Below are 20930 nucleotides of genomic sequence, written 5' to 3'. Positions count from 1 at the left end.
TGAACACTGAGTCTCTAAAACTGATTAAAACAGAAAAAACAGAACTAATGTATTCAGACTGTAGATGACAAAAAATGTCAATTAATATTATTATCCTTTCATCCATAAAGCAAAAAACTAAATGGCCTAGACTAATGATGGCTTGTGAGTAAACGTGACCACAATGCAGAATTTGAACCACATTTCCTGTATTTATGCAATAAAGTCCTGCATATTCCCATGGCATAAAATAGTATTGTGTCTCATGAATCTCAACAATGCATGACAACAAAGTAATCAAATACTACTGTCCTACAACTTCTCTGATGGATATCATACAACATCCTTAATTAACTGCTATTGGCTTTATCCTAACAAATATTGAACATCAGGTTTGAAAAAAATGTTTCTTTCTGTAATTAGCAACTATATCTGGTCTAATAAAAGAAAAGAAATGTTTGAAATTTGTTTCAAAGGTGATAAAAAAATATCAAACATTGTACTTTTTTGTAACATTTCCCAAAAGGATTAAACAGGTGCATCCATCAGTGACAGAATTCACTGTGATATTTATATTTGACAAATGTCACTCCCTCCGACCTAGCGCCATCTGGAAAGCATTGCATCCAATATGATACCAAACTTCATGATTTCAGCAAAGGTAGGCCGGATGATATATCACCTGAACGTCAGCAAACCCCTCCAAAAATCAATCTTTTTCAGAAAAACACAGATGAGACTTGGTATATTTAGAATGTCTCTTCCTGGGATCCTAGTGAATCAACTTAGAGATTTCCTAGCTCAACTAGCAGTTTGCACAACGTCTCAGTTCGACTTCATCACAGTATCGTGGCTACCAGTCAATGACTGAACTTGCCCATCAAGGCGATTCTGTCATCCGTTCTTTGTGACTGATTCCATCGGTCCATAATCTACTCCCTCAGAGGCGGCAAAATATGTTGGTGCACATTGGAGTGAGTGAGTGAGTGAGTGAGTGAGTGAGTGAGTAGGGTTTTACGCCGCTTTCAGCAATATTCCAGCAATATCACGGCGGGGGACACCAGAAATACCAAATGCAGTATGCCAATGATGTGCCTACACATCAAACAATTGTTACATCCCATCAATTGCTTCCCTTTTCTGAGACAGAATAGAACATTATTTCATACTTTATATTTTCACTTTTTTCAAGATTGATCATAGTATATTTTTCGTCTTCCTTTTCATAAAGCTCTCCTTGAATTAATTTTGTGAAAACAGTTCAATTTCTCCTCAAGCAAAACGTGCCATATTATATGAGAAAATAAAAACTCAGCTTAGATGTCAATCCTTGGTAAAGATGTTATTTTTTCATTACACACATATTGTGGACCACCATTGATTATGTGGAATGCAACTAAGAACCAATAAAAAAGGTTCAACACTAATTTCTCAAGCAAACATCAGACATCTCTGTCTGAGCAGGAAGATGACACACCTTGTCTATTTTATAGTTTTCTGTAGAATCCTGCAGATCATTTATGGGACAAAATACATATTAATATGACAAAACATGACAAAAAGGATAACGTTAGAAAATATTTCACAATTTGTATTTCCAGAGTTGAAACAGCTTAGATATGGAACACTTAAATGGCACATTGCACAATTGAGAATCAGAGTGCATATTTCATATATGGATTCTTTCAGTCTGGTTAACTTTATTACCTTTAAAAGGCATTTGTTTGAAACTAATGTTAATTGTCTTCTTCAAGTCAGGCTCCATGGGATGTTGCTGTGCATACCATGGCCACAGACACACCACCACACAGTAATTTGTCGTTGCCAAGATTGAATTGTATCAGTGCTATCATGGACAAAATGCTTGACTTATCACATTGTTTGGTTTTGTCTAGTGTTGAGGTCAATTGTGACATTATCATCCAGTCTGTATTTCTCTCCAGGAAAGAATACGATGAAGGAATTGGCCACTTTGATACATGACCTTTACTTGAAACTGAAGCTGATGAAACAAAAGAATCTGCAATAAACTGTGACAAGTTTCAGAAGGAGCTCGGCTGAGATAATCTAATGATTAAAGCTAAGAAACATAAACTAGTCTCTTGAATATACGAGTTCTTTCTTTCTGTAAGCTCAAACTACTGCACAAGAAAGTAACCTTGGAAGAAGAATCTACACTACATTAAAATGAAATCTAATTCAATCCTCTGTAAGCTTTTTCAGAAATTCCTCTTTCAAAGTACAACTTAGTAGGTGATCTGTTTAAAGAACTGAGCTTTTCACTTGGAATTTCTCATAAATAACTCTTCAATCCAATCTCTCTAGTATTATATGGAAAGTGTTTGGTAAATGTCACTTTAAACAGTTTTTCAGTTACATCATGTCCTGGGAGGAAAGCTCAAAGTGATGCAGGTCTCAGGTATTTACAATTTTGATGAACCCCATGCGCATGAAAAATAATGGTGCTGACAAGAAACAACATTAAGTGAGTGAGTGAGTGAGTTGGGTTTAACGCCACTTTTAACATTATTCCAGTAATAACACGGCGTGTCAGCTTAATGTGGAAGGAAAGCCCAAAGTGATGCAGGTCTCAGACGTTTACCACTTCGGTGAAACCCACGAGCACGGGTATGGTGCTGACAAACCTGACAAACCTAATTGGGGCGAACCAGGATTCGAACCCACAATCATAGGTTTCTGGCATGGCCAAGGGACGCAACTCTGCACAGCGAATTGCGGCGCCTTAGACGACTGGGCCACCCGTGCCCCCAAACAACATGAAGCAAACTGGGATTCAAACCCATGATCCTAGGGATGGAGGTCTGCACAGCGAATTGCAGCACCTCAAATCATTGAGCCCCTACTTGCCCCCTTACTATTTGAAAAACTCTAATTTGAACCCACAATCATAGGTTTCTGGCGTGCCCAAGGGACGCAACTCTGCAAAGCGAATCGCTGCACCTTAGACGACTGGGCCACCCGTGCCCCCTTAAGAGCTAGTAACATAAATGAGACCTTACATAAATGGAGTGAGTGAGCGACTATGGTTTTACATCACTTTTAGCTCTACTCCAGCGATATCATGGCAGGGGACTTAAGGGCTGGCTTGGCTTCAAACATTGTGCACAGGTGCAGAACTGAACCCGAGTCTTTGATATGACGAGCGAACACTTTAAACACTAGGCTTCCCAACCGCTCCCATAACTGATAGACACACGGTCAAATCATCTGTTCAATGTTATAGTTCTTGCCCTATTTAATTCCCTTTGCAAGCTTAAGAGCAAAAGTCATTGACATTTTAAAGTTTTATGTTAAAATTCAAAATACATCAATAAAAAATATGTTTATATATAATCCATTTACATGTATCTTTTTTGCCAACACGAACTCGAACAACAACAGGTGTAATAGTTTGGTTCTTCGCATTCTTGTATTGATTACAAATATGATTCATTGCTCAAACAGGATGCCGTCATTCAAAACCACCATTCTAACCTCTTTGTACTGCTGTTGATGTCAACAACAACCCACTGACATTTGCAGCAGTTTTGAGAAATAGATTTTCACCATGGCAATTGTTACCGCACCAGTGGTACTGAATCGACAAGAAATTGGTAGTCCAATGAGTCATGTCCTAGTAAATGTGAGGTGAAATTGGGTTTAACGTCGCGTCCAAGATTATTGCACTTATATAGCGACGTGCATGCACGTGTATGTGTGTGTGTGGCTGCTTGTACTAGTCCGGACTGATGCCGATTTATAGTGCTAGCTCACTGAGATACCATGCCGCAGTTTAACATGAATACCCCACTCAGACACAGTATACTGACTCCGAGCCGACCAGTCCTTGTTTTAGCCCCTTAATGCCGAGCGCCAGACAGGGTAACAACAAGTACAATCTTTTAACGTCTTTTTGTATGACGCGGCCCGGGATCGAACCCTGGACCTTCCGCTCTCCGGGCGGACGCTCTACCACAAGACCACGGAGGCGGTCCCTCCAAGTAGACCTTGATCAATTTGTTTCAATGTTCTTCCTCAACACCAATCACTCTGGACATCTAGAGCAACAAAACAGACTCTCAGTGAAGGGTTGATGAATAATTACAATCAATGTTCAGTTTCTTTTCACAATCTTAGTCGTACCATGGTTTATAAGGTGAGTTGAAATGGGGTTTAAGGCCGTGTCCAAGATTATTGCATTTTTTTAACGATTTGTGTGTGATACCATGCCGCAGTTTGACCTGAATACCCCACTCAGACACTCCAAGCAGACCCTGACTCCGAGCCGACCAGTCCTTGTTTAAGCTCCTTTATGCCGAGTGCCAGACAGGGCAACATTAAGTACCATCCTTCGACGTTGTTTGGTATGACACAACCTGGGATTGAACCCCGGACCTTCCGCTCTCAGGGTGGACACTCTACCACTAGACCAAGGAGGCGGTCCCATGGTTTATAAAGAGTATAAGGCACTTACCGTTTGAAAAAAAGTCATTATTCTTAAGACTCTTGAAGAAATAGGTTCCCACAAAAACTCATCGTTACAAGCTGAATTAAAAAAAATATTTAGGCTTCTAGTTTTTATTAAAAAAATATCTTTTTTCTTAGCTGTATCTCCATACAAATCCAAGGTTAACACCCCAGAATATAAAATGGTTAGTCTAAACTGTTGAAGAGTTTCACATACACCTGATGATATTGATCTCAAACTTTTCTGGAGTACCAGATTCTGGGACACTACAAGGACATTTGTTTGAAGTCTTTCAAGGATTTTCCAAGGATTTTCACTGCATCACGAAACAAACAGGAATTGTATTGGAAAAAAGAAGTACGGAATTGATTTGTAAGAAGGAAAAACAATGTTGAACAATGCTGTTTCCTTCTCGTGAGTCTTCTGTCTACATATCTAATAGAAAAGAGCATCCAAGAAGATTTACTATCGATCATCGAAGGCTTGTCTGTATCTATCTTTTGTACTTTTATCATATAATTATACTTATTTATTATCCTACTAAATAGGAATAATGGTCAGTATTTATTATACAGAATAGACCCTTAAAATTTCTAGACACTGAGCTTCAAAATACTGGAGTTTCATCTCAGTTCAGTGATCACGTTACAAAGGACATTCTAAAGGACAAAATGGCTACTGCCAAACTCACAGTCGGAAGATCAAAATATGTATACAAATACATACCAGTAGTTACTTACATTATTGTGTCAACTTGGTAAGTGTACAAAGTCTTCATCCATCAATTACAAACTGGTTACTGACACAATGAGAGTTAAATTGTTAGCAGACGAGTAATGATGTCTTTAGCCCGACAGCGTGTCCTGTGTCCTGACTGGCAACAGTTAGAATCAGGGGCGACCTTGTGGGATGGAATACAGACTATTCATGGAGGGTGTGAGGTGGTTGGGTTGAATTATTTCACCTTGTACTGTATGTCAGTACAGCATATAGCATGTCAGCTTAATGTGGAGGTTGAAGACGCCGACCACTACAGTGAAACCCACGAGCAAACCAAGGACACCAATCAAGGTTTGTTTGTTTGTTCGATGTTAAATGCCGCACTCAGCAATATTCAAGCTATATGCCGGAGGTCTGTAAATAATCGAGTTTGGATGAGACAATCAAGTGAATGGCATCAAAAGCATCGATCTACACAATTGGGATACTGTGATACTGTGAGCCTGACCACCTGATGCCGTCTACTTGCCCCAACAAGTATTTTGGCAGTATTATACTTTCAGTATATTTCAGTCTAACAATGTGGATTAGTATTAGCTAATCATATCAGACCAGAAGGAATTTTGCAAGACTCGTTCTAGGAACTTATTGCTGTATTAAGTTGCGAACTGGTACAAAGATATTTAGAATAATGAAATTTCTATCTGAATGCCTTCACAGAAAAGTCCTTGGTGCATTTCTTATTAATATAACTGATTAAGATGTTATATTTCTTTACATTTTCATAAATGAACAACAGGATCAACATCATTTATTGATAAATAGATCCAAATCTTTAAACAAACAAATGATGATGCAAGAAGCATACACCTTTCTCACTGTTAAATGTCATTGTAAAGAGAAATTGAATAATTCCACAAAGTAGGAGTTCGCCTGGGATATCTACTCTGTCCCACTTTATTTCCAATCAATACAGGGGAGTGAGAGTAAAGGAAACTGTACACCTATTTCAGCCCGACAATGTAATGGGGATGTATGGGAAATGGTGCAAAAACAAACCCGTTGATAATAGTGGCCTGTCTTGATTGAATATTTTCCACGAATACGAGAGGTCGGGTTGCTCCTACAAGTCGATTTTCGGCTCCAGAGGACAAGGCAATTTTCTCTTTTATTGACAATGATCTACCTGTGGTCCACTTTTCAGCATCTTAAACAGTGGCTGCCTGCTGGAATAATGTCACTGATCTCCTGTGATAAGCCTTCTTCATGAAAATAGGAATGTGAGCACACGTCTCATCGAGAGAACTAATGAGAATTTCTTTTTTAATCTGTCCCTCCTTGGACAGAGCAAGGCCCTCGGGTGACCCATCTCATTACCCATATAATTCAAACTTTGGTGCTACCTTGTATGCTCCCTGGCTTGCATTGATCACAACATACAGAGTTTGGTCCTTTTCATCAGTTTCTTAAAGTGAGGTTACATATGGCGGTGTTTTGGTACTTATGACACGTATGAATTTTGAAGTGTGAACATTTTTATATACTCTCTTTGCTCATGTTAAAGTAATAGAATATTCCAAAAATACTTTGACTGATTTCTAAAGTCGACTTTCCATACTAGTCATTTTATGAGAGAAAACATATATGCGTGGGTTGGCATGGTTGTAGGTGGGTGTTCAGCTGTAGGCTTGTACAGTGTGGTGGGGAAAGTGAGACTGAGTGTGCAAACTTAGAGCTTCTGAAGAGAAACAGTTCCTTTCTTGTGACCATGGGTGACATTTTAAAAACATAGGTTACAACATTATGAAACACCTCTTAACTCAAATCACTTCCTGAAATCAGTATCTAAGCGTGTCCAGCATATATTTCACTAACTATTCCTACAAATAATTGCACAATTAGGACAAACCAGCTCAACAAATCTATTTCAATACAAAGAATTCCTCGGTATAACAGATACATTTTCTGGCTGCTAACACTGATTGCAATTCAATGAAATGTGTTTCAGGATGAAAACACTTCTTCCACTACAAACTCCCCTTGTAGGATCCCTATAGGGAATAAACATAATGAATCTTCAATTTCAGAGTTTTAAGTATGACACGTAAATATGAGGTTAGTGACTGCTGGACAATTTTTCTTCAATATTTTAGTACAGCCTCTCACTTCAAAGGGGTTCCTCTTATTTCCCCTGGATTTCTTTGTATCTGGTGTTAAATGTTAAAAACATTCAAGCCGATGTTAAAAATGGCCATGATAGAAAAAACGAGGATGAAACAGAACTATTTTAGTATTTAGAACACATACATTTTCAATATTTTTAACACAATAATTCCCTCAGCCATCAGAGTTTGATGACAAGGAAAACCTTTATTTGAATTATTTTTGTTTTATGTTTTAATCCCTGTGGCATTAAAATATATAGAAGAATTAGTGAAAGAGTGAATGTGCGAGTGTAAGTGAGTTGGGTTTAACGCCGCTTTTAACAGTATTCCAGTTATATAGCGACATGTCAGCTTAATGTGGGAAGAAAGTCCAAAGTGATGCAGGTCTCAGACGTTTACCACTTCGGTGAAACCCATGAGCACGGGTTTGGTGCTGACAAACCTGGTGCTGAAACATAATTGGGGCGAACCGGAATTCGAACCCACAATCATAGGTTTCTGGCACGCCCAAGGGACGCAACTCTGCACAGCGAATCGAGGCGCCTTAGATGACTAGGCCACCCGAGACCCTTTGCAAGTGTGAGAGTATGAGAATATGAGAGTGATGGAGAAACAAAGCGAGGGAGAGAGAAAAAGGAACCATGACCGTCCCTTCTATAGCCTTGAAGTTCAAAACATTTGTGCTAGCACATCTCCTCAAGATGAGATCTGCACACAAGCTGTTTCACATCAAAGTGATGTTTTTCCCCAATAATACCATACAGCTTTGCGGAGAACACTGAACTTTTTTTAAATTAGATTAAAATGTCACAATACTGTTTTTGTAACAAAGTTAACAAAAGAAATTTATTTCAATTTAAACCTGTGAGCAAATCTTGAAGTGGAATTCCTATGGCCACATTTATATAGTAGAAGATGAAGATGGTGTGAAGATACTATTAAAGCAGATTCATTACATAGACCTTACTTGAGTTCCCCCTTGAATTCAATGTGCTAAGATGCATTGAAGATTACCTTCTCCAAAGTCAAAATAAGAAATTGCATCAGATGTCATTTTTGCAACTGATGCGTCAAATTTGGAAATGTCCTCCACAAGTCTATCATAAATCTTTTTTAAAGCTTTACTGATGCCCTGAGAGAAGGCTTTTGTTCTATATTAGCTAAATATGTTTGGTTTTAAGTGACCAGTGTCACACAATGAGCCAACCAACCAGCACCTACTCATCCACATTAGTCAGTCTTCACTACAAGGACGAGGAACTGGGGACCTGTGGCTATCACCAAGGGTTCTATTCGTATCTGTAGCTGTCAAAGACTTTACCATTCATTTCATCAGAGATAGTTTACTAAAAGTAGGATGTGATGGTAATCTGTTATTGCTGGTTGTAAGAGGAGGCCAAATTGGGAACACCGTGAGGATCGGGGTTAGAATTGGTCTTTAGCAACCCATGCTTGTTGTAAGAGGCGACTAATTGGATTGGGTGGTCATGCTTGCTGACTTGGTTGATGCATGTCATCGTTTCCCAAGTATCGATCACTGGACTGTCTTTTCAAGATTCAATTACTTACAGACCGCCGTTGTATAGCTGGAATATTGCTGGTACAGCATTAATCAAACAAACATTATTTTCCAAATCCATTAAGTACAAACAAAGATTAACCGAAAACTGCCTAATCTTTTTGGTCATTGTTTTGGATGCTCAGTTGGTCAATCTGCAAGATGAAAGATTGTTCTGATCAACTAACTCAACAGTGACTGTTTATGGGATGATCCTCTCTTTTGTCCATGGAACAATAAAGGAACAAGCATCACCATTGTTTCCCTCCACAAGCTCAACAAGCTCCACAAGCTCAACAAGCTCCCCCAGATAATCATGGCAGCTCTCTTGTCAAACGGTATTACTAAAGCTAAACCAACAAGCAGTTGTTGGAGCTGTGTAGTACAAATCAAACAAGGTAATCTGTAAATTCTTGACACAAAGAGAATAATTACAATGTAGGGGGCAATATGTCGTCTGTCTGGGTTAAATTTGTACACTGCTGTCTTCCATTAATTCTCCTTCTTTGTATGAGGACGTGTCATGACCTTAAATCAGGCCTTGTATCCAATGTGGCATCGTTCTAAACAGGAGCAGACATCTAATGTAATAATCCTGCCTTATCTCTGGTCTCAATGCCTAATGTTGGCTATCTTGTGTGTAAATCACACGATTAACCTGTGTCAAAGATGCACTTGAGCAGATGTTGTTTTGTTTGTTTGTTGTTTAATGCCACACTCACCATTAATTCAGCAAATAATCAAATCTGGACCTGATAATCCAGTGATTGATATCATGAGCATCAACCCACACAACTGGGATACGATGACATGCCTAAACCAAGACACAAAGTCTGACCACTCAGTTCCGTTAGTCGCCTCTTACTACAAGCATAGTCCCCTTTGACAGCAAGAATGGGTTGCTGAAGACCTATTTTACCCTGGATCTTCAGATTCCACTTGGGCTGATGGATGAATAAATGTTGTTTTATGCCACAGTCAGGTGTATTCCAGCTGCATTTATCACAGAAGTCTCTCAATATTCACGTCTGAACCTGGCAACCAGTGGCTAAAATCATGAGCACCAGATCGCATTCAGTAACCATCCCAACCTCATTAGTCAGTTCTTGCAACAAGCACAGGATACTTAGGAACCTACTTTGTACTGGAATGCCCATGGGGTTCATTGGTGCAGAAACATATCTGACTGATAGCCTCTCGATGCCTTGGTCTTATCTGGTTGCAACAGACCAATCTGGTTCCAATAGACCGATCTGGTTTGGTCTGAGGAACGTCTTCAAGTGGTCAGATCAATCACTTTTAGATGTCAAATGCAGTTAATGATTTTCAACAGTTTTCATCAAATATCTGGAACACTGTCTGAATGCTGGCATCATCAAACAGCATGCTAACAAGGGTCTCATCCCCATCTGGTAAAGGTCAGAGAATAGACTTCTGGCTTAACTCGATAACTGCTTATAAAGTCACTTGGCGATGCCTATAAACATCAAGATGGCTGACACACTATTGATATACTGAGTATAGCATCAATACAAAACAGTAGTTCCATCTTCTGTACCTTAAAAGTAAATATGATCATGTTCATTCATAAGTTTGCCAGAGAGTGGGAATGGCAAAAATTAATAAAGATAATACTATTTGAGCAGCATTTCAGATATGACAGACAAATATGGGAGGACAGCCTTCATTGACACAATCACATGGGTCATGCAGAAAGAATACTTAAAGCAATATCTTAGAAATCAAGATGGCGGATGATGTATTGATATACTGAACAGCATCAGTGAAGACACAATAGCATCCTTTTCCGTAGCAAGAGAGTAAAAAATCATTTCACTTTCTTTGATTGTTTTTAACTGATCCATCAGTGATAATTTCCCAGGGAGAATATGGTGAGAACATTCAAAGATACTACTGTTGGAATGGCATTTCAGAGATGCCCGCTCAGAGATGCCCGCTCAAAGTGACACAATTAAGTGACACAAAGTGACGTGGGTCATCGACATATGAAAATACCACTGAGGCTTAGAAACCAAGATGGCTGATATGTTATTGATATACTGAATATCAATGGTGATACAACAGTATCTTATTCTGTAACCAGATCATTTTACTTTCTTTGCTTGTGATCAAATGATCATCATTCACAGGTTTGTCATTGAGTGTGAGCATGGGAAAAATACATAAAGACATCAGAGCTCCAGATAACTTTTAGAGCAATTGAGTTTTTACTCTAGGGTTTCGATTGTAATTGGGTTATTAATTTTTCATTGGGTAACCAATATTTTTTCACTCATCTATACATCCAAATTAGTGAAAATTTTAAGATTTAAAAAAAAAGAAATAATGTTTTAGATGGATATTAATGTTCTAAATATACAGGCTTGGCTCGGAAAGTAAATGAGCTCGTAATTGTGTTTGGGAAATTAACTCGTTTGTACGCATGCTGAAAAAGCTTCATTGGGTATTTACACATGTAATGCATTTTTCATTTAATGCATGGGTTTCTGTACGTGAGTAAATTGAAAGTAATTGGGTTTTGAATATTTTGGGGAGGATATTTTACGCAAATATGCTGCTTATCTGTAGCTCTGCTACATGCTTAGATCAGCATTTCAGATGTGACAATATGGGAGGATAGTCTAATGTGTCACCTAGTGAGATTGGTCATACAGATATAAAAATACCACTTTGATGAAACAACATGGAACTCTGTCCCGTGAAGATACGGGTAGAATAGGTCTTCAGACACCCATGCCTGCCGTAAAAGGCAACAATGCTTGTCGTAAGAGATGACTAATAGGATCGGGTGGTCAGGCTCGCCGACTTAGTTGATGCATGTCATCATATCCCAATGGCGTGGATCGATGCTCATGATGTCAGTCACTGGATTGTCTGGTCAAGACTTGATTATTTAACGACGCCGTCATATAGCTGGAAGATAGCTGAGTGAGTCGTTAAACAACAAACAAACAATCAGACCACTGATCGACCTGTCCCTCTTCTATCCTATGATTGATCATCGAGGTATCCATCTTATCCAGTCTCATCCAGCTAATTGAAGAATGCCATTGTAATGTTCTGATAATGCAAACAGAAAATAATGTTCAGCAGCTGGTCCTAATTGAAACCACATAAGGAATATAAAGTGGTAACCTAGTCCACTGATGGATAAAGTCTTCATTAAGTGTGATAAAACAAAAGATAATTTCAGCGTTTCTTCAACAGGCTGACATGATTCAATTAGATCTCTAAAAACAATCTGCAACTAATGAGATGTATTTTGGGATGCCAGCAATACATGATTTATGATCACACATTTCATGATTACAACTTCAAAACATCGCAAAGGAGTTGGCAGGAAATTGAACATTTACTGAACAAAGTAGTCTTCCCTATGCTTCAATTGTTATACAAAGCTGGATATGTACTTGAAGTGAATTACGAATTCAGTTGATCTATACTTAGTGTATCAAACTTCTTCTAAGATCGGCATTTAAAAAATCTAAATGCTACAATCTTACTGTCCAGTTGAAGGTGTGATGACTGTTTTAGGTCGTACATAAAAATTAAGAGTACTGGTATCTACTTTTTTAAAATAATTTCACCATGTTAATGGCTCCTTTGGGAGCCATGTGTTAGTTTCCTAATAGATCTTGCAAAAACGTTTTAGCAAAATTGTTAAGAATTGAAGACTCTGATCAACTATACTTTCAGAGCATTTTTCATTTTTTCCTTAATTTTCTGTAAAACAAGTTTGGCTAATCTACAAAACAAGAAAAGATTATTTAGGTTTGTTTCATAATCAAATTGAACAGAAGTTTGGATTGCTTTTGGGTTTGGTTTAAAAATTTGTAAGAGAAAATATGTAGTTTTGCTCATAAGAAATATAAAACGCCAATGCCAGAGAATAACCAGTCTTGATTATCCCCCAAGAGAGATTCAATAGGAGTAAAAGGCAAAATAGCAGTGAAAAATTAAATGAATGGATAACTGAAAAACAGTGATGACACCAGGTGTTCGTGAAAAGGGTAAGCATGTCCTGTCCTACAGGCAGCCCCTGTCACTCATACAGGTTGCCAAAACAAGTTCCTGTTTGTTTGTTGCCTGATGAAACACAGCAGTGTAGCATGCTGGTGTAGGTGAGGAAATTAATACAATTCAAAGGAATTTAAACTCTTGACCAAGACCATGATTGCTTCATCAGGTGCCACGCCCACATCTTCATCAGGTGCCATGCCCACATCTTCATCAGGTGCCACACCAACATCTTCATCGGGTGCCACATCCACATCTTCATTGGGTGCCACGCCCACATCTTCATCAAGTGCCACGCCCACATCTTCACAGGCAGCCATGATGTTAGGGACAGATATTTTTTTTAAATAGTTTACACTTTTGGATGAAAGTAAAAAACTTGTCAGACATTAACAGACATTTTCTATGTATAGTGAAGCCCACAATATCCACAGATATCTTCCAAAGAAATCAAGGGGAGTATAATGTCTTTGGATGTGTCCGGGAGTCCACTATAACATTCTCCGGAGGGCGAGGTTTCCGGAATAACAGGAACGGGAATAATGAGATTTCACTGTATCATGAATTCCTAAACTAAAAGTAGACTAAAGTTAGAAAAGAGAATATAAGGATGTCAACTTTCTTTATTAAGAGGACCACAACATACTCCTTCATCAGGTGAATAAATGCATATCCTCCGAAAAATTGTGTTCCTCATAATAAAGAAGTCAACATCCATATATTCTCTTCCTTATGTGTATCACTTCTAAATGCCGTTCAAAGACCTAAACTAATGTTACTGAAGAAAACATCCCATATTACAGACATATTGAGAGTCTTGCACCAAACTGTGATGTGAAACTTCCTTTCTAAATGCTCTACAGGCTGTTGTAGTGACAAGGAAGCACTTTCAGTTGGCAGATGACTTTTGTCATTCTTACTTTTGTACATTACATCTGATATTTCTTCAAAAGATCAGTTTAGTGGGAGCCCAGAAGCAACCCACTTTGAATATGCTGCTTAATTTCTAAATAATGAATACCTTACATAATAGTTAATATCAACTTTTCATTATTACAATCCCAACCATGCATTAAATATTCCTTAATGTCAAAGGTATATGAAAGAATCAAGCTCTCACAGTAACAGATATGAAAAGGCACTTCTAGATTAAGTTTTTTTCGGAAGTCTCATCCATCCCACTCACTAAAAGAAAACATTATAAGATGGAGGAGTATATTACCATTTTGGATTGAGATGGAAGGACGTCCATTACCTTCAGAGACGAACAGGAGTTCTGTTTGATATTTGGCATAGTATCTTTGCCGAAGAAAACCATCTTTCATCTGTGACATCAAATGTCATCATGATGACCTCTGTGACTTATGAAAAGCTTTCATTTCACACAAATTAATCTAGCTTTTTCAGCCTCCTATTTCTTCCATGGAGCAAAGAGAAGTAAATTAAGTCTTTCATTATCTCAAGGGGAACATTAACATATTGCATTTAATGATTGCTCCAGTGATCAAGAAAATGTAACTGTCATGCTCATCAAACATCCAACATTTATCAGTGATTAAAGCAATGGCAATTACCTCATGGAAGTCACTGAAGTACTAATGCTAGATGGGCAAGTTTGATGAAATAGTCAGGAAATGTTGGGAACGTAACTGCACTGTCATGGGTCACATGTGAAGGGACAGGCAGGTGGTGTGTCATTGCATGTCAAACTGGTTTAAATATTGGTGACCTCTTTTGCATAAGAGAAAGATGAATTAAATATGGATAAGGAAAGTGCTACAAGGACATTGTGACAAATCTAGGTCACTCTCAGAGCTCTATATTGAAAACTATCGACTGTTTTTTTATGAAGTGGTCCCATGTCTCTCATGATAGCCATGATTATGTTCCAGTTTGGAATGAAAAAACAACATTTTTGTACTATGCCAAATACATGCTGTCCCTCCCATCGTGCTAGGTCAGTGAGTGAGTGAGTTGAGTTAATGCCGCTTTTAACAGTTTTCCAGTTATATCACGGCGTGTCAGCTTAATGTGTGAGGAAAGCCCGAAGTGATGCAGGTCTCAGATGTTTATGATATGTTTGTTGCTTATTGATTTGTTGTGTTACTTTTTGATGATTAGTTGTGTTACTTTTTTATTAGTTGTGTTACTTATTGATGATTTGTTGTGTTACTTATTGATGATTTGTTGTGTTACTTATTGATGATTTGTTGTGCCACTTTTTGATGATTTGTTGTGTTACTTTTTTATTAGTTGTGCTACTTATTGATGATTTGTTGTGTTACTTATTGATGATTAGTTGTGTTACTTATTGATGATTTGTTGTGCCACTTTTTGATGATTAGTTGTATTACTTATTGATGATTTGTTGTGTTACTTATTGATGATTTGTTGTTATTTATTGATGATTGGTTGTGCTACTTATTGATGATTTGTTGTGCCACTTTTTGATGATTTGTTGTGTTACTTTTTTATTTGTTGTGCTACTTATTGATGATTTGTTGTGTTACTTATTGATGATTAGTTGTGTTACTTATTGATGATTTGTTGTGCCACTTTTTGATGATTAGTTGTATTACTTATTGATGATTTGTTGTGTTACTTACTGATGATTTGTTGTTACTTATTGATGATTTGTTGTGCTACTTATTGATGATTTGTTGTATTACTTATTGATGATTTGTTGTATTACTTATTGATGATAAGTTGTTACATATTGGTGATTTGTTGTTACTTATTGATGATTAGTTGTGCTACTTATTGATGATTAGTTGTGTTACTTATTGATGATTTGTTGTATTACTTATTGATGATTTGTTGTGTTACTTATTGATGATTTGTTGTGTTACTTATTGATGATTTGTTGTATTACTTATTGATGATTTGTTGTTACTTATTGATGATTAGTTGTGCTACTTATTGATGATTAGTTGTGTTACTTATTGATGATTTGTTGTATTACTTATTGATGATTTGTTGTATTACTTATTGATGATTTGTTGTGTTACTTATTGATGATTTGTTGTATTACTTATTGATGATAAGTTGTTACATATTGGTGATAAGTTGTTACATATTGGTGATTTGTTGTGTTACATATTGATTATTAGTTGTGTTACTTATTGATGATTTGTTGTGTTACTTATTGATGATTTGATGCGTTACTTATTGATGATTTTTTGTTTGACATATTGATGATTAGTTGTTACAAATTGATGAACATTTTGTTACATATTGATAATTAGTTGTGTTACATATTGATAATTAGTTGTGTTACATAGTGATGATTCGTTGTGTTACATATTGATAATTACTTGTGTTACATATTTATAATTAGTTGTGTTATATAGTGATGATTAGTTGTGTTACATATTGATAATTAGTTGTGTTATATAGTGATGATTAGTTGTGTATGAAAGTGTACACAAGCACATCCTGCAGATGGCCGTATTGCTCGTGTTGATGGAGCAATCTTTCCTCACTTCCTTGGACAAAAACACCATGTTACACTCTGTAGGGGCGTATAACGCTACTTCAGAAAGAATATGAGTGAGTATAATTGTACTCTGCTTGTTTGTAATGTGCTTCCCCATGTAAGGAACACCCAGGCCTACAGTGTGAAGGGAGTGCAGTATAATTTCAAGGTTAATACCCCACCGTCCTCTGAGAGAAACTGAAATCTTCAAGACTAATGGGAGTGGTTCTTCAAGTTTACGGTATAAAAACAATCCAATACCCTGCATGCATTTTCATAGGTGCCCAATATAATAACTGCTTTAACACAGGAAAAACACCTTCCATGAAATTGAGCAGACTCATAAAGACGCACCGAACAGGATGTGGCCTGCTCGATACAACATGATCCTCTTACTAAAACCCAATATCAAAGGAACTTAATTGACATGGGAAACTATTGAGTCTTACTTTTCCTTTGTCTTCCTGTAATGACAACACACACTGCCCAGTGGTCATTGACCATGTAAAATGGCATTGGAATGGATCACTGTGTGAAATTGGTCACTACCAATCCCACAGTCCTCCCACACAGGCTGGCCACATCCAATTAATTGTGTGCATGGCCTTGACATGTACTGTAAATCTGTGGACATCCTGTTGTGATAGTCATATCATGATGGCACTCCTGGAAGGGAGCAGTAATAGAGTGGGGACACCAACAATGGGTTTTACACTTTGTATCTGTCTATGGATCCCAACTAAGGCTATTCCGGTTTCATTTTAAACACTAGGCCTTCCCAGTCGTATTTAAATTTCACATTGTTCCATCTTGTAACTAAACATCATCTTCAAGATGGCTGAGGATGCATATCTATGATAGATGCAAGACATGGCATGGTTGACATAATGTATCCAAGATGTCATCAAGACATATTATTGATGGCAACATGACATATCCAAGAAACCTCCAAAACACAATGCCATATCCTAGATGCAAGACATGACATATCCAAGACAGCAACATGACATAATGAAACATCCATGGCTTCAAAGAGGTGATATTGTGAAACATCCAAGACTTCAATGAGATGATATTGTGAAACATCCAAGACTTCAATGAGATGATATTGTGAAACATCCAAGACTTCAATGAGATGATATTGTGAAACATCCAAGACTTCAATGAGATGATATTGTGAAACATCCAAGACTTCAATGAGATGATATTGTGAAACATCCAAGACTTCAATGAGATGATATTGTGAAACATCCAAGACTTATATGAGATGATATTGTGAATGAGTGAGTGAATAAGTGAGTGAGTGAATAAGTGAGTGAGTGAATAAGTGAGTGAGTGAGTGAGTGAGTGAGTGAGTGAGTGAGTGAGTGAGTGAGTGAGTGAGTGAGTGAGTGAGTGAGTGAGTATGGTTGCCGCTTTTAGCAATATTCCAGCAATATCATGGCCGGGGACACCTGAAATGGGCTAAACACATTGTCAGGAATCGAACCCAGGTCCTCGGCGTGGCGAGCAAACGCTTTAACAACTAGGCTACCAGACCAACCCCGATGATATTGTGAAACATCCAAGACAGAAACAAGATCAGAAGGAAACATCCAAGACATCAATGAGATAACAGAATATCAAAATCAGAATTTGTGTCATCGCGTCATGTTGCTATCGAAGATTGATGCATATTTTTCGCAAAGCATATCATGATAATGACATATCCAAGGCTGATGCAAGACACATTCAAACTAAATTGTGGAAAACAATGATATATCTAAAATGGCAACATGACATGACAAAATCTGAGATGTCAACTTTACATAATGGCATATATAAAAAAATGGCACAATGAAAACCATATTCCAAATATTTGCATGACACAATGACATGATGGTTGAATGGAATGACATATCCAAACATTGTTGAGTGCCCTGATTAAACCACGAGATTTAAGATATTGAATGTCCATGACCCACAGAGCCTCTATATGAAAGATGTTGCCAAGACCCACAGAGCCTCTATATTAAAGATGGTACCAAGACCCATAGAGCCGCTATATGAAAGATCGTAGCAAGACCTATTGAGCCTCTATATCAAAGATAGTACCAAGACCCACACAGCCTCTATATCAAAGATGGTACCAAGACCCACATAGCCCCTACATCCAAGATGTTGCCAAGACCCACACTACCCCTACATCCAAGATGTTGCCAAGACCCACACTACCCCTACATCCAAGATGGTACCAAGGCCCACAGAGCCCCTACATTCAAGATGGTACCAAGACCCACATAGCCCCTACATCCAAGAAGGTACCAAGACCCACACAGCCCCTACATCCAAGATGGTACCAAGGCCCACAGAGCCCCTACATCCAAGATGGTACCAAGACCCACACAGCCCCTACATCCAAGATGGTACCAAGACCCACACAGCCCCTACATCCAAGATGGTACCAAGACCCACATAGCCCCTACATCCAAGATGGTACCAAGACCCACAGAGCCTCTATATCCAAGATGGTACCAAAACCCACAGAGCCTCTATATCAAAGATGGTACCAAGACCCACACAGCCCCTACATCCAAGATGGTACCAAGACCCACACAGCCCCTTAACATCCAAGATGGTACCAAGACCCACACAGCCCCTACATCCAAGATGGTACCAAGACCCACAGAGCCTCTATATCCAAGATGGTACCATAACCCACAGAGCCTCTATAACAAAGATGGTACCAAGACCCACAGAGCCTCTATATCCAAGATTGTACCAAGACCCACAGAGGCCCTACATCCAAGATGGTACCAAGACCCACAGAGCCTCAATATGAAAGATGGTACCAAGACCCACACAGCCCCTACATCCAAGATGGTACCAAGACCCACAGAGCCCCTACATCCAAGGTGATTATAAACCTGCGAATCCAAGATGGCTATCAGACAAAATATTGTGCAGCAAAGTAAAAGCTTAAGAAAATGTACAAAAGATGAATTGGGGTAATCCAGAAATGATCACAGCACCGGGTACATGTCACTGATTTGTATGGCACAAACAAAACTACAACAAAGCCACTGTCAGCACTTACAGCATGAGGTCGACATAAGCCTATTTCCTCCGAGAGACAAATTCACGTGGAACATTCTCTCACAATAAAGCAAATATTAACTCCAGTCAAACAATATTTTCTATAGCAATAGCATCTCAGGTGCTCTTGTATCAGTTAAAGAGCGAAACAATTATTATGGATGACGTCAATATGTCAAATCAATTAAGATCACACAACGTTTCCAAAAGTAAATTTTCACAATCATGTCGACAAACATCCCGAACGTCAGAGGCACATCTCTATCACGATTTCCGATCCTCCATTTGCATGAAATTGGGGAGAATTGACAGATATTAGCTAAGTTCCTCTGTACAAACATACTATCATTCCTTATTTCTAATGTAAATTAGTATGATTCCTGCTAATTATCCTCTGTGAGCGTCCATAATGAATAAACGTGATCACAAATCTCTGGTCAACTGATCTCTCTCCGTGATTCAATTAGTGTAATAGCTTTCTTATAAACTCATTACCAGAGTATCGCATGATAATTAAATGTATCTCAGAACTGAACAAAATACACTACTATGTCTGCAAAGATTGTTGATTGAAACACTCGTTGATTTCAAATGTATTTTTGTACTTTAAATGGAACATACATGGACGAATTTGGACAAAACATTTAAGAAGTTTTATTTGTCTTTATTGTTTTTTGTTACATACTAAAACATCATGAAATGCAATAGCAACATCAACAATTAAATAGAGTATTTAATTTATAAATAAATAAATATTATTTTAGTGTTTGTTGATTAGTCTTTGAAACGTTTAAATTATACTTTGCTTCAACAAAACCAGTTACTCAGTGAATACAATATATGTTCAACAAACCAGGTATTTGCAGTTATAAACATATCAGTATATATATCAACTCTGGTTATAAAAACTTGGATATAACAAATGATCAGCTATGACCACTCTGTCATGTTGTCATTTATGGCCCTTTTGTGAACATTTTAATGTTTTTGTGAATATAACACATATAACCAAAAGCATTTAATTACAAACTCAGTTTTGTTAAAATGCTACTCACAGACGTTAACAAAACACTATCAGTTAACATAATACACACTGTTGTTAACATGTTACAGACAGATGTCAACAAAGTACAGACGATTGTTAACACAATATATGCTGTTGTTGCCATGATACATACAGACAGCTGTTAAAATGCTACGAGCTGTTAACAAAATACAGACGGTTGTTAACACATGCTATTGTTAACATGCTACAAGCAGCCAACCAAATACAGGCAGTTGTGAATGTGTAGAATATATATTATATATCTGTAACATTTCTTATGCTGATATTTCACTCAGGTCTGGAACTGAAATGGCTATGAAACAATGCATGCCTTAATTGAATTGGTGAGTGAGTGAGTTGGGCTTAACGCCACTTTTAACAGTATTCCAGTTATATCACAGAGTGTC

General features: G+C 37.8%; 1 protein-coding gene across 3 annotated transcripts in view; it reads right to left on the bottom strand.

Moving 5' to 3' along the window:
• LOC139473564 (synaptotagmin-7-like) overlaps positions 1-20930 on the bottom strand; it is a 422936-nt gene that overhangs the window by 193885 nt on the left and 208121 nt on the right. The window lies entirely within an intron of this gene.

This window comes from Haliotis cracherodii, unplaced genomic scaffold, assembly GCF_022045235.1.
Source record: "Haliotis cracherodii isolate W230 unplaced genomic scaffold, xgHalCrac1.p SCAF_3, whole genome shotgun sequence".
Classification (NCBI taxonomy): Eukaryota; Metazoa; Mollusca; class Gastropoda; order Lepetellida; family Haliotidae; genus Haliotis; species Haliotis cracherodii.
This window is presented reverse-complemented; position numbering and strand designations above follow the sequence as displayed.